The sequence below is a fragment of the Tursiops truncatus genome, chromosome 16 (assembly GCF_011762595.2).
Source record: "Tursiops truncatus isolate mTurTru1 chromosome 16, mTurTru1.mat.Y, whole genome shotgun sequence".
Lineage (NCBI taxonomy): Eukaryota > Metazoa > Chordata > Mammalia > Artiodactyla > Delphinidae > Tursiops > Tursiops truncatus.
Window position 1 is genome coordinate 18,701,110 of NC_047049.1, and position 17,280 is coordinate 18,718,389.

Consider the following 17,280-nt stretch of genomic DNA (forward strand, 5'->3'; position numbering starts at 1 on the left):
AAAGTCTGCTGTCTCTAGTCAAAGGACTATGAAGAGAATAGCACTGCAGGATGGAACCCTTTTGACTATACCCCTCCTTATTCCACTTGAACACCACAGAAGAAGTCATGTCCCACCCCTCCCAACTGGCACTGAGGCCACAAAGACTGTAGAGTAAAACTCTGCCAACCACCCAGCTCTGCACTAACTTGAAGAGAAGCAGTACACATCCCCCTTGGCATCAGTACTGCAGCCATGGAAACTATGGAGGAGAGCCCTGTTGACCATCCCCACCCTGTACTTAGTAAATGTCAGCCAAGAAGTGGTAGCCCTCTCCCTCCCCACTGGTGCAAAAGCTGTACTATGAGGAAGAATCCTGTGGATCATCCCCTGCCGTGCACTAAGCAAATGTTAGCAAAGAGACAGCACACCACTCCTTCACAACTAGAGGGGGAAGGAGAAAATTATGGAGAGGAGGGAGCTGGAGAAAGGGATTCTTTCAATCTGTGTATTCCCAAGCACACTCCTTAGAAGCTCAGCAAGAAACCAACCAGAATGAAAACAACAAATGCTTTGAGAACTGAACTGTAGTGTGGAATATCACCTATTTTTCAGATTGGCCTTGGGGTGGCATACAAACAGGGCAGACCAGAATACCCCTAAAAAGCACATTAAAAGGATCATACACCATGATCAAGTGAGGTTTATTCCAGGAATGCAAGGATTCTTCAATATATGCAAAACAATTAATGTGATAAACCATATTAACAAATTGAAGGAGAAAAACCATATGATCATCTCAGTAGATGCAGAGAAAGCTTTCGACAAAATTCAACACCCATTTATGATAAAAACCCTGCAGAAAGTAGGCATAGAGGGAACTTTCCTCAACAAAATAAAGGCCATATATGACAAACCCACAGCCAACATTGTCCTCAATGGTGAAAGACTGAAAGCATTTCCACTAAGATCAGGAACAAGACAAGGCTGCCCACTCTCACCACTCTTATTCAACATAGTTTTGGAAGTTTTAGCCAAGCAATCAGAGAAGAAAAGGAAATAAAAGGAATTCAAATCAGAAAAGAAGAACTAAAGCTGTCACTGTTTGCAGATGACATGATACTATATATAGAGAATCCTAAAGATGCTACCAGAAAACTACTAGAGTTAATCAATATATTTGGTAAAGTAGCAGGCTACAAAATTAATGCACAGAAATCTCTGGCATTCCTATATACTAATGATGAAAAATCTGAAAGTGAAATCAAGAAAACACTCCCATTTACCATTGCAACAAAAAGAATAAAATATCTAAGAATAAACCTACCTAAGGAGACAAAAGACCTGTATGCAGAAAATTATAAGACACTGATGAAAGAAATTAAAGATGATACAAATAAATGAAGAGATATACTGTGTTCTTGGATTGGAAGAATCAACATTGTGAAAATGACTCTACTACCCAAAGCAATCTACAGATTCAATGCAATCCCTATCAAACTACCACTGGCATTTTTCACAGAAGTAGAACAAAAAATTTCACAATTTGTATGCAAACACAAAAGACCCCGAATAGCCAAAGCAATCTTGAGAACGAAAAACGGAGCTGGAGGAATCAGGCTCCCTGACTTCAGACTATGCTACAAAGCTACAGTAATCACGACAGTATGGTACTGGCACAAAAACAGAAAGATAGATCAATGGAACAGGATAGAAAGCCCACAGATAAACCCATATACATATGGTCACCTTATCTTTGATAAAGGAGGCAGGAATGTACAGTGGAGAAAGGACTGCCTCTTCAATAAGTGGTGCTGGGAAAACTGGACAGGTACATGTAAAAGTATGAGATTAGATCACTCCCTAACACCAAAAGAATCTCAAAATGGATTAAAGATCTAAATGTAAGGTCAGAAACTATCAAACTCTTAGAGGAAAACATAGGCAGAACACTCTATGACACAAATCACAGCAAGATCCTTTCTGACCCACCTTCCAGAGAAATGGAAATAAAAACAAAAATAAACAAATGGGACCTAATGAAACTTAAAAGCTTTTGCACAGCAAAGGAAACCATAAACAAGACCAAAAGACAACCCTCAGAATGGGAGAAAATATTTGCAAATGAGGCAACTGACAATGAATTAATCTCCAAAATTTATAAGCAGCTCAATAACAAAAAAACAAACAACCCAATCCAAAAATGGGCAGAAGACCTAAATAGACATTTCTCCAAAGAAGATATACAGACTGCTAACAAACACATGAAAGAATGCTCAACTTCATTAATCATTAGAGAAATACAAATCAAAACTACAATGAGATATCATCTCACACCAGGCCATCATCAAAAAATCTAGAAACAATAAATGCTGGAGAGGGTGTGGAGAAAAGGGAACACTCTTGCACTGTTGGTGGGAATGTAAATTGATACAGCCACTGTGGAGAACAGTATGGAAGTTCCTTAAAAAGCTAAAAATAGAACCACCATATGACCCAGCAATCCCACTAATGGGCATATACCCTGAGAAAACCATAATTCAAAAAGAGTCATGTACCAAAATGTTCACTGCAGCTCTATTTACAATAGCCTGGAGATGGAAACAACCTAAGTGTCCATCATCGGATGAATGGGTAAAGAAGATGTGGCACATATATACAGTGCAATATTACTCAGCCATAAAAAGAAACAAAATTGAGTTATTTGTAATGAGGTGGATAGACCTAGAGTCTGTCATACAGAGTGAAGTAAGTCAGAAAGAAAAAGACAAATACCGTATGCTAACACATATATATGGAATTTAAGGAAAAAAAATGTCATGAAGAACCTAGGGGTAAGACAGGAATAAAGACACAGACCTACTAGAGAATGGACGAGGATATGGGGAGGGGAAAGGGTAAGTTGTGACAAAGCGAGAGAGAGGCATGGACATATATACACTACCAAACGTAAGGTAGATAGCTAGTGGGAAGCAGCCGCATAGCACAGGGAGATCAGCTCGGTGCTTTGTGACCGCCTGGAGGGGTGGGATAGGGAGGGTGGGAGGGAGGGAGACGTAAGAGGGAACAGATATGGGAACATATGTATATGTATAACTGATACACTTTGCTATAAAACAGAAACTAACACACCATCGTAAAGCAATTATACTCCAATAAAGATGTAAAAGAAAAAAAATTATATTGGAACCAAAAACCACAAAAATGGGTTAGGGCATGTATTCTGAAACAAAACAAGTTGACTGCTAAACAGAAGGCTTAAAAAGAAATCAAAATTTTATAAGTCTCAAAATGTCCTATTATGTAATCCAAAATTACTCATCATACCAAGAACTAGGAAAATATCAACTTGAATGGGAAAAGACAATCAACAGATACCAACAATGAGATGACAGATGTTGGAATTATCTGACAAGGATTCTAAAGCAGGTCTCAAAAAACAAAACCAAAAAAAAATGCTCCAACAACTACATATACTCTGGAAACATACAAATAACTATAAAGTCTCAACAAAGAAATAAAAGGTAAATCGAGAATCAAATGAAAATTTTAGAGCCAAATAACATAATAAATGAAATTTTAAAACTCATTGGAGGGGCTCAATAGGATAATGGAGATTATTGAAAACTCAGTGAATTTGAAGAAAGATCAGTAGAAATGATCCAATCTGAACAGCAGAAAGAAAAGAGATTTTAAAAACTCAAAAGAGGGCTTCCCTGGTGGCGCAGTGGTTGAGAGTCCGCCTGCTGATGCAGGGGACACGGGATCGTGTTCCGGTCCGGGAAGATCCCACATGCCGCGGAGCGGCTGGGCCCGTGAGCCGTGGCCGCTGAGCCTGCGCGTCCGGAGCCTGTGCTCTGCAACGGGAGAGGCCACAATAGTGAGAGGTCCGTGTACCGCAAAAAAAAAAAAAAAAAAAACAAAACTCAAAAGAGCCTCAGTAAGCTGTGGGACAGAAACAAAACGTCTAATATTTGTTTCTTCAGAATCCCAGAAGAAGAGAAGAATGGATATGGGGGTGAAAAATTATTTAAAGAGACAATGACTGAAACATCTGAAATTTGGCGGGGAGGGGTTGGACTTATAGAGACAAAAAGCTGAGCAAATCCCAAACAGGAAAAACCCAAAGAAATTCATTCCCAGAATATGATAATAAAATTTCTGAAAACTAAGGCAGCCAGAAAACAACATAAACCTATAGGGGAACAATGATTTGAATGACAGTGGATTTCTCATGAGAAATCAAACAGGCCTAAGGAAGTGATATTTTTCAAGTGTTGAAAAAGAAAAGAAGTCAAAAAGCCTTCTTCATTCAGCATAAGCATTCTTCAGGAATGAAGGAAATATAATGACATTTTGAGATGAAGGAAAACAAAGAGAATTTGATGCCAGCAGATCTGCTCTAAAATAATTGTCAAAGGAAGACCTTCAGACAAGAAAGCAAACAGAATGAAAATTAGAACATCGGGAATGAAGAAAGATCTATGGAAAGAGTAATAATATGGATTAATATAACTGGCAATTCTTTTCCTCTTCAGTTTTGTAAATTATGTTTGACTGCTGAAAGCAAAGAAGATATCTCTGAGGTGGTTGTCAATGTATATAGAGGTACTAAGACAAGTATATGACAAGGGAATGAGAGTGAAAGGACCTGAGTGATGCTAAGATTACTACATTGTATTTGAAGTGGTAAAATGTTGATACTAGTAGACTATGATAACTTAAGAATGTATGTTGTATTTCCTAGAACAATCACAAGAAAAAATATAGAAAGAAGTATACTCAAAAACACTACAGATAAATTGAAATCTTTGTTCAAGTAACCCAGAGTAAGACAGGGAAAGAGAAAAAAGAAAAACAGAGGGCACAAAAAGAAAATTATGAACTGGCACATTTAAATCCAAATGTAGCAATAATTACATTAAATGTAAACATTCTCAACACACCAATTAAAAGAATTTGTCAGAATGAGTTTTTAAAAACATGACGCAACTATATACCATCTACAAGAAACTCAATTCAAATTTAATAACAAAGGGGGAGGGTTAAAAGTATAGAAAAAGTTATACCATGCAAATGCTCATCAAGGAAAGTTTGAGTGGATGTATTAATAGCAAAATAAAATTCAGAGCAAAGAAAACTACCTGGGACAAAGAGGGAGATTAGACTACAAAAAGAAATGGTCATTTCTCCAATAAGATAAAACATTTCCTAACTGTGTATGCACCAAAGAACAGAGCTTCAAAAGACATAGTAAAAACTGATAGAACTAAGAAAAATCCACAAATCCACAATTACAGTTGGGGATTTCAAAACCTTCTCAGTAACGGACAAACTACAGTACAGAAAGTTAGCAAGGATATAAGATAACAAACAAATACCATAAATCAAATGGATTTAAATTGACATTTGCAGAATACTCCATTTGATAAAGTAGAATACATATTCTTTTCAAGGCATATGCAACATTCCCCAAGACAGACTATATCTTATATCATAAAAAATCTTAAAGAACTGAAATCATACAAAGTATGTTCTCTTACTATGATGGAATTAAACTAGAAATCACTAATAGGAAGATAACAAAAATCTCCAAACACCTGAAAATTAAACACCATACTTCTAAATAATCTGTGGGTCAAAAACAGTAATAAGGAAAATTAAACTATATATTGAGCTGAATAAAAATAAAACTATATCAGAATTTATGAGATGTAGCTTAAGTAGTGCTTAAAGGGAAATACATATTACTGAATGATTATATTAGATTACATTAGAAAAGAAGAAAAACTGCAGATCAATAATCTAAGTTCCCACATCAAGAAACTTGAAAAGGGCAAAAGGAACACGAAGCAAGCAGAAGGAAAATACAATATAGAACAGAAATCCATGAAATTGAAAACTGAAAAGCAATAAATAAAAATCAATAAAACTGAAAGCTGGTTCCTTAAAAAGATCAACAGAATTGATAAACATCTGGCAACTCTGACAAAGAAAAAAAAAAAGAGAACACAAATTACCAATATCAGGAATGAAACAGAGAATATAGTTAAATACTCCACAGACATTAAAAGAATAATAAGAGAACACTAAAAATAACTCTTTGGATTTAAATTCAACAAGTTAAAGTGGACCAAATCCTTGATAACCGCAAATTACCAAAACTCACCCAAGATTAAACAGATCATCTAAATAGTCCTATCTATAATTGCTAAAGAAACTGAATTAATAGTTTAAAACTTTCCAAAAAAGGAAATTGCTAGGCACAAATGATTTCACTGGAGAATTCTAACAAAGATTTAAAAAAGAAATAACACCAATTCTACACAGTCTCTTCCAGGAAGTACTCATTTTATGAAGCCAGCATTATCCTGATACCAAAACCAGATAAAGACAATACAACAACAATAAGGGGAAAAAAAAGCAAGCAAGCAAGCTACAGGCCAACAGCCCTCAGAAACAGAGATGCAAAAATCTTCAATGACATATAAACAAATCAATACAGCTTTTACTACTCCTATTGAACACAGTACTTAAAATCCTAACCAGTGCAATAAGGCAAGAAAAAGAAACAACATACAGACTACAAAGGAAGAAATAAGACTGTCCCTGTTTGGAGATGAAATGTTTATCTATGTAGAACACTACAGGGATTCTCAAAAAACTCATAGAACTAATAAGAGAGTTTAGCGTGGTCAAAGGAAACAAGGTCAACACACAAAAATCAATCATATTTCTCTTTGTTAGAAACAAACAAGTGGAAACCAAAATTAATACCATTTGCAATCACTCCAAAAAATTAAATACTTAAGTATATATATAATATGGCATATGTGTGCTTAAAACTATAAAACAATGATGAAAGAAATAAAAAATGACCTTCATTTAAGTTTCCTCCATTTCTTTCTGGGTCTGGATAGCTTTTTACTGCTACACAATATTCCATTGTCTGGATGTCCCATAATTTATTTATCTATTCACCTATCACCTACTGAAGATCATCTTGGTTGCCTCCAAGTTTTGGCAATTATTAATAAAGCTGTTATAAACATTCTTGTGTAAGTTTTTGTTCAGACATAAACTTTCAACTCATTTGGGTAAATACCAAGGAGAGTGATTGCTGGGTTGTAATGATAAGAGTATGTTTAGTCTTGTAAGAAACTAACAAACTGCCTTCCAAAGTAGCTATACCATTTTGCATTCCCACCAGCACTGTTGCTCCACATCTTCGCCAGCATTTGGCAACGTCCAGTTGATTTTGACAAACATGCAAAAGCAACCCAATGGAGGAGAACAGCCTCTCAACAAATGCTGTTGGAATAACTGGACCTCTATAAGCAAGAAAAAGACCTTTGACCTAAATTTCATACCTTATAAAAAAGTTAACTCAAAATGGATCAAAGATCTATGTGAAAAAAAAAAAAACTATAAAACTTTTAGAAGAAAACATAGGAGAAACTCTTTATAACCTATGGTTAGGCAAGGAATTAATAAGACAGTAAAAGCACAAACATTAAAGGGAAAAAATTGATAAACTGGACTTCATCAAAATTAAAAACTTTTGCACTGTATTTCACTCAGTTAAGAGGACGAAAAGACAGGCTACAGCCTGGGAGAAAATGTACCAAGAATACATAAAGGACACCTTTCATCAGTAAGAAAACAATCAATCCAATTAGAAAATGGGCAAAAGACTTGTAGAGACACTCCACCAAAGGTAAAAATGACAAATAAGCACATGTAAACATGTTGGACATCATTAGCCATTAGAAAAATGCAAATATAACTACACACTTATTAGAAAGCTAAATTTAAAAATACAGATGTTACCGAGTGCTGATGAAAATGTGGAGAAACTGATGAAAATGTAAAACGGTAGAGTCACTATGGAAAACAATTTGGCAGTTTCTCATAGTTAAACATACACTTGTAGCACACAACCCAACAATTGCACCCCTAGATATTTGTCCTAGGGAAATAAAAACTTGTGTTCACACAAAAATCTGTATACAAATGTTCACAGCAGCTTTATTTGTAATACCTCCAAAGTGAAAACAACCCAAACGCCTTTTACTGGGTGAACTGATAAACTGTGGTACATCCATACAATGGAATACTATTCAACAATAAAAAGGAACGAACTATCCTTGCACACAAAATCTTTGATGAATCTCAGGGGCATTAGGGGTTAGTGACAAAGTATCAAAAGGTTACAAACTACATGATTCTGTTCACATAATATTCTTAAGTGACAAAAGTACAGTGATGGGGACAAATCAGTGGTTATCATGGCTTAGGACTAGGGTGAGAGTGTGACTATAAAGGAGTAGCATGTGGGAGCTTCTTTGAAGTGATGAAATAGTTCTGTACTTTGTGGTGGTGGTTATTGGTGGTTACAAGAATCTACACATGTGATCAAATTTCATAGGACTATGAACCCCCATCCTCCAAAAAAAGACTGCATGGAAAAACTGGTGAAATCTCAAACAAGAACTGTAGTTTCATTAACAGCATTGTGCCAATGTCAACTTCCTGGTTTTGATAATTGTACTACAGTTATGTAAGATGTTATCATTGGTGAAAAATAAGTAAAGGGTACAGGAGAACTCTCTGTACTAATAATTTTATAAATTCTATGAGTCTAAAATTATTTCAAAAGAAAAATGTAAAAAATAAAATACAATGGACGATACAAATCTACCATATGTAGATTATAATAAGTATACTGGCGTTTCTTAAATAAGTGAAAGTTTGAAAGGCACATTTAAAAAAAGCATATTTTGAAAATCAAAATTTTTTAAAATAAGTGAATAAGCAATTCAAATTGGCTGGGAAAAGATTCTCTCAATCTTGTTCAGTATAAGATAAAAATATATACCCATTCATAGATATCACTTGATTTGGTTAAGTACATATTTCAACTGACTGGACTATAAGCAGAAAGAAAAAATTTAAGTGGGAGTGCAGTGAAGGAAACTTTAGGACAAGGAGCCCTTGATGAAAAGATATATATACAAAGATATAAAACTAGCAAAAGTACCACAGACCACAAGTTGCAAGCAGTTGTATCTGAAGAAGCAGGGTGTTTTTGTTTTTGTTGTTTTTAGGTCAATTCCATATTTTATTTGTATTTGTATTTAAGAAGGCTACAATGATGCCTGGCATATGACAAATATTTTTTGAGTGAACAAATCAAACAATTCATCTCTTCTATATAAACTGCACAAAATTATAAAGCTAACAATCAGATTATTGTTAGTGACTATATTTTGCAACACATTTTATACTAAGTGATTGTTCATATCAAGTTCTTTGATCTTTTATTCAATCATGCTACATGTTAGAAAAGCAGAGGTCAGAAAATCTTTATATATAAATTTTTATGAGTATCATTAATAGTAAAACCACAGAGTCAATAATAGAACAAAAATGAAAATAATCTGTCAGATCTCTCAAAATTTGAGTATTGTGCCATTAGGAACATTTTTGAAGATAATTCAGTAGTGGTAATGACTATCATGTTGGGGTGAGGTTAAAAAAGAAAAAAATGCTGAATATATTATGATAAGTAGTCAAGGAGGAATTACTGCAAAATGTTTTATGTATATGGAAAAGCATTAGAAAAGAAAATTGGAAAATAATGGACTGTTTTATTGTGGAGGTAATGGGACTATATATAATTTGAAAAATTTTTTTATTGGAGTATAGTTGATTTACAATGTTGTATTGTTTTATTTTTATTAATCATACCTTAATAGTACTTATACCAAAAAAATTTAAGCATATTCAAGGACATTGGCTAAAGAAAAAACAAAACTGTAGCATGATAGACAATCTCATAGTCTGAGTTTCACAGAAAATAAGGCCCGAGGCAAAACTTAGGTGCTAGAACCTGTTTCTCCATGCCTTCAACCTGAGCTGGCCTTTTTAACTTTCATTAACCTATAGAATGTAACAAAAACAATTCTGTACCAATTTAGACTGCAAGAGGCCTTGCATGCTTCTGCTCTCTCTCTCCAGACCCTTGCCTCTCTATGTGAACAGACCAGGGCTAGCCTGGTATAGTAGGGTGGTCTTTAAAGACATTGGATTGTAAAAACCTGCTGAGCCCACAGAAGCCACTTCAGGCAATGAGGCATATATGGACAGTAGATGAAACTACACAGGTGACTCTACAAAGCCCTCAATTTAGTAATTTTTATCTAAGTTTCATGCTACCCACATACTTAATAAGCCTATTTCCACTATTTATAACTCTTGTCATATCCTACGATTATTATGACAATGACCTCTAAATTATATGAAAGTATTTTACTCGTTGTTTCTTATATGTCTTTATACTCTTCCCTCTCCCCAACTGGCATGTAAGTTCAATGAGAGCAGAACTTTTTCAATGCTGAACGAATCTGCTCTTAAGTACTGGTTGAAACAAAAAACTACAGAAGACAGAGCAATGAGATTACCTCAGATAATGTGTTTCTTGGTTAAAAAATTCTATTTTTCCCCGAGGTCCCCTGAAAGCAGTCTTACTCCATAAGACTTCCATAAGATAGAGTCCTTGTCTCTCTTCTTCACAGGTATACTGTTAGCATCTGTATCAGTCTGGAATATAGCAGATGCTGAATAAATATGAGCTAAATGACTAAGTCAAATTGAGAGAGTATCCCTGATAGTATGGATAAATTCAAAACTTGTTTATAGCTTACAAACTAAGACTATATAACATATTAAAAGAATGAAATCAGATATTTAAACTTAATTTCAAAGAGAAAAGTGTTTTAAGAAATCATTGCACAGAAAATGACTTTACTATCCTTTTAATGCCAACATAAACATTTTCTTGTCACCTAACTAGGTACTGACAGCTGATTCTAGATAGCCAAGTCTTTGATTCTTTATTCACAGAGTCAATCAGTGGCAGAGGCAGGAATGAACCAAAGCTTTACTTTCTAGGAATCTTTCTGCTACCGCATTCTACTATACCATACATACATAACTAATGGATACGTTATTTCCACTTATACCCAGCTACTTGAGTAAATTATTACAAATTCTTTCCTATATAAATACATAAGAATTTAACTTATTAAAATCATTTACAAGAATCACACTTATTTGTATCTTCCCACAAAGTTAGGTACCATGTTAAGTGTTATATTAACTGAATTGAGGAAACAGAGTTTTTTCCCTTGGGAGCTCACAACTTAAGAAAAGGTATACTGATTTGGACACAATGTCAATGCTGTATGTTATTAGCTAGATCATATTTTAGGCTATAGCAGCCTTTGTTTTTCTCATGTAGGCTCAGAACCAGAAAATCACAAATTTTATTTGTTTTGAACCAACTTACTACTAAGGACTCCTGCCCCAAATAATTCTAGTTCTAAACATGTATATTCCTTTTCCTCTTCACATAAAAGCAGACAATATTTTTCAGAGTTTATATTTTGACATATTAATAAAAAACTTTCAGCATTTCCACACTGGTAAGTCTAACAGTCAGTTCCTCATCCTTGTCTTACTCAAAACTATCGACAGCATTTAACAAGACTGATCATCCTTCTCTCCTTGAAACACTCTACAATTGGCTTCCAGGATACCACTCTCCCTTGGTATCTCACTGGCACTCCTCAGTAGCCTGTGCTGGTTCCTTCCCATCTTCGCAATCTCCAAACATAAGAAATTCCCAGGACTCACATCTCTTCTCTGTCGTACTCACTTTCAAGTAGGGACTCGATGATTTCACCCAGTCCCATTATTTTAATGCTACCTACACGCTCTCGATGCTCAAATACCATCTCCAACCTGGATGTTTTTCCTTAACTCCAGAGATCTGTATATCCAGTTGCCTATTTGGCATCTCTACTTGGATATGTAACAAGCATCTCAAATTAAAATGACTTAAGTTGAACTCCTGAATGTGTTCCATCTTCTCAATCTTCTTCTCCATCTCAATAAATGGCAAGTGCATCCTTTCAAATGCTCAGGCCAAAAACCGTGGAGGCTTCCTTGACTTTTCTTTCACTCAATCTGACATCCAATCCATCAGAAAACACCATTGCTCTATCTACCAAGAATCCAACCACTTCATACTACCTCCGCATTTAAAAGCCCCCATCACCTCTTGCCTGGACTGTTAGCCTTCTGGCCTCCTACGTTCCATCTTTACCCCCTTAACAAACTGTTCTCTTAGCAATCACTGTGATCCATTTAACTGTTAAGCCTGATTATGTCACTCTTTCACTTTAAAAAATCTGATGGTTTCCCAGGCTCTTACTCTGACCTTCAAGAGCCCTTTCATGCTCTAGTCCTTTCTCTCTCTATATAGTCCTTTCTCCCAAATATCCACATTGCTTGCTCCCTACTTAAATATCTCATTCTTGACTACAACATATAAAATAAAAATATCTCTTTCCTATTCTTCTTCCTCTGCTTTATTTTTCTTCGCAGCACTCATTACCTGGCAAAAAATATACTTAATGATTGATTTTGTTTATTGTCTCCCTCTCTCCCAAGAATGTGAGCTCTCTGAAAGCAAGGACTTCTGATTGTTTGGTTTACAGCTGTATATTCAGAGCCTAGAACCTGGCCAATACTAGATGCCCATTAAGTATTTAACACATAAATGAAAGAACAAATGAAAAAACCCAGATAATAATTTTTTAGAATTCCTTCCTCTTTAGTAAATATAAATGATTAGTTTCAAAATACCTTTTATACCTCAATAAAACAAAAACTAAAATGAAAAATATAGAAGGCACAATATAGAATTGTGTCATTTCCCATACCTATCAAGAGTTACCACTACAATAACAAGATACAAAGGATTTCATTGAGTGATATTATGACATATACTATTCAACTTAAGATACTTTTGTTTATTTTAAGATTGCTTCTGTCACAGCTGTTTGTCAACTTGTTTGGGGAACAGAAACAGAGGAAACAGAAAGGCAGGAAATTTTAATAAATTTTTTTCATATAATTGAAAACAATTATCCTAAAATATATTTTATACCCTGCAAGTACTGACTTGAAATGATTACTTTTTGTCTCACATTTCTAATCCATTTATTACTATTCCCTAGAATTAAGGAAACATTCTAATTACGAATTCAAAAACTTCTGTCCAAACTTTGGACCTGAAAGGAAATACTACCAAGAAAACCCCAAGGGAGATGTGAGGAAAGAGAAAACAGTGAGTGTTTTTTACATAAAAAGGACACTATCATCATCTAAATAAACTTTTATCTAGTTCTCACTGGGCACCTGAATTAATGATGCCATGCATAAAAGATAAAATTAAACTAGCAACATATTGTACTAATAAGTAAGCAAAGCAGACTAATGCAAAAGGAGAAAAAGAACAATGCTGAATTATAATGAACTGATATGCTCAATTTTTAAAAAATGAAAACATTCCAATTCATATATTCCTTAATTTTTTTCATCCTATAACAGCAAGTAGAAATCTCTGGGAAACCTAACAAAATAGTAACATTAGCTGAAACCTGCTTGACACACAAAGGGAGCAACATACTGAAATCCACAACTTACTGTTTCCTTTATGTAAGGGGAACAAAGTCTCATAAGTGGAACACTCTTAGTCTTTTGGTGTTAACTAGCCCTTAATCATAAGTCACTGGCTTCATGTTGGTTTATCCTCTCAGTTTTTAACCTTCCACTGATTATATCAAATCTCTACTGTCCATATTATACATGAGGCCTAAGGTTTAAATAAACTTAGCCTTTTCTCATGCCATTCTCAAGTCACTAAAGTTCCAAACACTTCTCCCCTCTACCCACTAGAGTTCTGTATTGCATTCTCCTTTGTGTTCACTGTCTTCAGGCTCAGTCATTTTCCCATGTGTCCTCACAATGTAAGACTCTTACACTCCAGAGCTGCCAATCAATCAATTCTTAACATCTTAACAACTTGGGTCACAAGTCCCACTTTTGGAGCTGAGCTTGCTGATAATTTCTCCTTTGACCATCCCAGCATTTCTTAAACCAATTACCTCTTCACAGTTTTAATTTTAAATCCTAAACAATAATCCAATCTCTACACCAAGTTTTAGCTTTTTCTATTTCTTTTCCCTCTGGCTTCCTCGAATGATCAATTCCCAAGCGTCTCAAACTCCGTGTTACTTCTTATTGTGCCCAATCCCCACAACTCTTACCATATTCTTAACCTTCACTAAGCTATTACGTAAGATTCCAAATTCATCTCCCTGACTCTAAATTCTAAACAGCAACCCCTTCTCCATCCCAACCAGTGATGCCAGACTAAGCATCTTCAGGCTAAATCACTGATTTGAAGCCACTCCCCTACTCAACACACACACAAATAAGTACACATACATATACCTACACATATGTATAAACACACATTAGGTTTCTCCATAATCAGGCTCCAATCTATCTTTTCCATGTTTACCTTTTGCACCCTTAATACACTCTCCATTCCAGTCTTACCATACTATTGACACAGTAGGCTTAAAATGCTTTCATATAACCATATCTTTGCTCGGACTGCTCCTTCTGTGGGGATGATCTTTTCCTCCTCTCCACATTTACTCCCTAGTCTCCCTGGCCATACCCTGTATACACTATCCTCATCAGTATTCTATTTCCTGAACAGAAGGTACTGCTTCCTGTGTCCATACCTATACTCTTGCTGTTTGCTCCTCTGCTTGTACGTCTTCCCCGTTCACATCTGTTCCTTTTCCAAGTACCACCTTTCCAGATGAACCCATAAACATCTCTTGAGACTTCTGGGAATCACTTTTGCCAGAAAGTCTTTCCTACATTCTTCTGATTAGGCTAGGTATCTAGCCTCCTCCTCCTGGGAGGAGCTCTTATGAATGTCTGTCACTATATAACATGAATTTAAAAAAAATTACTGGTTTTATTTTAAGTTCCTAGGTAAATCTTTACACCTCAAATTCTTGTTAACTTTCACAACAGCAGTATACTTGTCTTTTATATATTCTCTCTGTTCCTTTTAGGATCTGTGTTTTTCTTATTTCTTTAGTAAATCTGTAATAACATTGTTGAGTGTCAAAAAATTAAGCACATCTATTCTGCATCCTGAACAACTCAATACTAAAGCAACTGAATGTTGCAGAGCAAGTTGGGCATCCACCCGAGTGATCGTGGGAGGTGACAAATCAAAATGTCCCACAGCAGAAAGAGTCATAGCCCAAGCAGATTAAAGAGGTATAAGTATAGAAGACCCACTGCATCTTGGATTGCAGAGCCTGGGTGAGATGTGAAAGACAATCCCACAAGAGGCAGCTCAGTATAGGGTATCAGAGCCTGAGCAGGACAGGGTGGATATCAACATGTACTGGTAACACACAAGAGGTATTAGAGTTCAAGTGAGGTGGGGATGGGTATCCTCATAGGGAGATGGCTCAGCATGGAGAATCAGAGTCTTATTGGGACAAGAAGAGCATCCACAGGTGGTGACAAACCAGTGTGCGATACTGGAATCTAAGAATGGTGAGGACCATGTCTACATGGAGGGGTGAGTGGTTAAGGGGTAGGTGGCATGGCATGGAAAGTTACGAGTCCAAGCAAGGTGAAGAGGTCATCTATGCAGAGTGGTCTGACAGGGGGAGTCAAAGTCTGGGTGAGGTGGGGGGTGGAGGTTTGGGAGGACTTCCAAACATGGAGGCCTGTCAGCACAGGATGTCAAAGCCAAGTGGAGGTGACATCAGAGAAAACAGTACAGTAAGTAACTCTGAAAATTCTCTCCTCCATAAAAACAGCAAGAAAAATGACAAAAACAGTTGGAATAAACTCTATCAGAACTCTCAAAATTAGCCAAGAGCTTGTACCCAGGATGCATTTATAAAAAGGAAGAAAGGATCTCAGTAAGAACAACAAGCTTTGTGACATTTTAACTTGCCCTAGCCCCTTCCCCTGCTCTCCAAATCCATGACAGCCTTGAAAAATTACAGTCCACATTCCCAGCTCAGCTTAGCAGACACCAGACGGAACAGAACAAAGCTGGAGCTCATTCAAAGCTTCATTCACCAACAGCCCCTCCGAATTATCACTATTTGACCTGTCTGGTGGCTCCTGGAAAGACCCCATTTGCAACACTACCTGTATTTGACTTAACTCAGAACTTACTCAGTGCAAAAGACCTTTTCCCCAAGAGGACGTTTGTTGAAAACAATTACAGGCGAGTATTTTATCCTCACAGTTGCTTAAGGCAGTGAACAACAGTTGGGGCAAACAGACTAATCAAAAAGATTGAAAGGAATATCTCAGAATGAGATATCATAGGAACTTTGAAAAGCTCCCACGTTCCTGGGAATCTAGAAGCTTATGTACACACTTAATGCTATGTGCATGGCTAGAGCTGTGTGTACACTCAGCAAGACCTGAGAAGGCCCTAAGGTATCACTTTTGACAAACTAACTTTGGAGCTGTGTACAAGCAGAAAGCAACAGCTAAGGCAGTTAACTGCCTGGATGAGTGCTGAAGGTATGCCCTAATACACACAGAGGTCTTTGGCAAAGACTGGGAGATTTACTGGTTGCAGGCATTTAAAGAAATCTCTGCCCAATCATTAGCCAACCACTAAGCTAACCAAATAGTGACTTCACTGGCCACATGAAACAGAATTAGTTCACAAAGTTACTACACCAACAGCAACCACAATAAGCAGGAACAATAAACACCCCCAGAAAGGGGGCAAAATCTAATTTCCATAATTACTACATTTTGTTATTTAAAGTGTCCGTTATTTGGACATTTTTATGCTATCTAAGATGCTCACGTTATTTAAATGTACATTTAGTATTTTAAATGTCCATAGTTTCTCAATAAAAAATTACAAGATAGGCAAAGAAATAAGAAAGAATGGCCCAAACACAGGAAGAAAAGCAAACAACAGAAACTGTCCCTAAGGAAATTCAGATGTTGGACTTACTAGACAATGACTTTAAGCCAGCTATTTTAAATATGAGCTAAAAGAAAACATGTCTATAGAACTAAAAGAAGGCAAGAGAAAAATGTCTCACCAAACAGAGAATGTGAATAAAGAGAAAAAAAGTTACTAAAAATATTAAATTCTAGGGCTTCCCTGGTGGCGCAGTGGTTGAGAGTCCACCTGCCGATGCAGGGGACATGGGTTCGTGCCCCGGTCCGGGAAGATCCCACATGCCGCAGAGTGGCTGGGCCCGTGAGCCATGGCCACTGAGCCTGCGCGTCCGGAGCCTGTGCTCCTCAGCAGGAGAGGCCACAATAGTGAGAGGCCTGCGTACTGCAAAAAAACACACAAAAAAACAA

At 36.3% G+C, this 17,280-nt stretch overlaps 1 protein-coding gene across 7 annotated transcripts in view; it reads right to left on the bottom strand.

Annotated features, from left to right (window-relative positions):
* SHOC2 (SHOC2 leucine rich repeat scaffold protein) overlaps positions 1-17,280 on the bottom strand; it is a 112,741-nt gene that overhangs the window by 47,641 nt on the left and 47,820 nt on the right. Inside the window, exon 1 of one of the 7 annotated variants that reach the window (XM_019939981.3) lies at positions 10,443-10,581. The exons of the other annotated variants lie outside the window; for them this stretch is intronic. The gene's annotated coding sequence lies outside the window, so the exon portion shown is untranslated. Of the gene's footprint in view, positions 1-10,442; positions 10,582-17,280 lie in introns of those variants that run through there. 7 annotated transcript variants of the gene reach the window in all.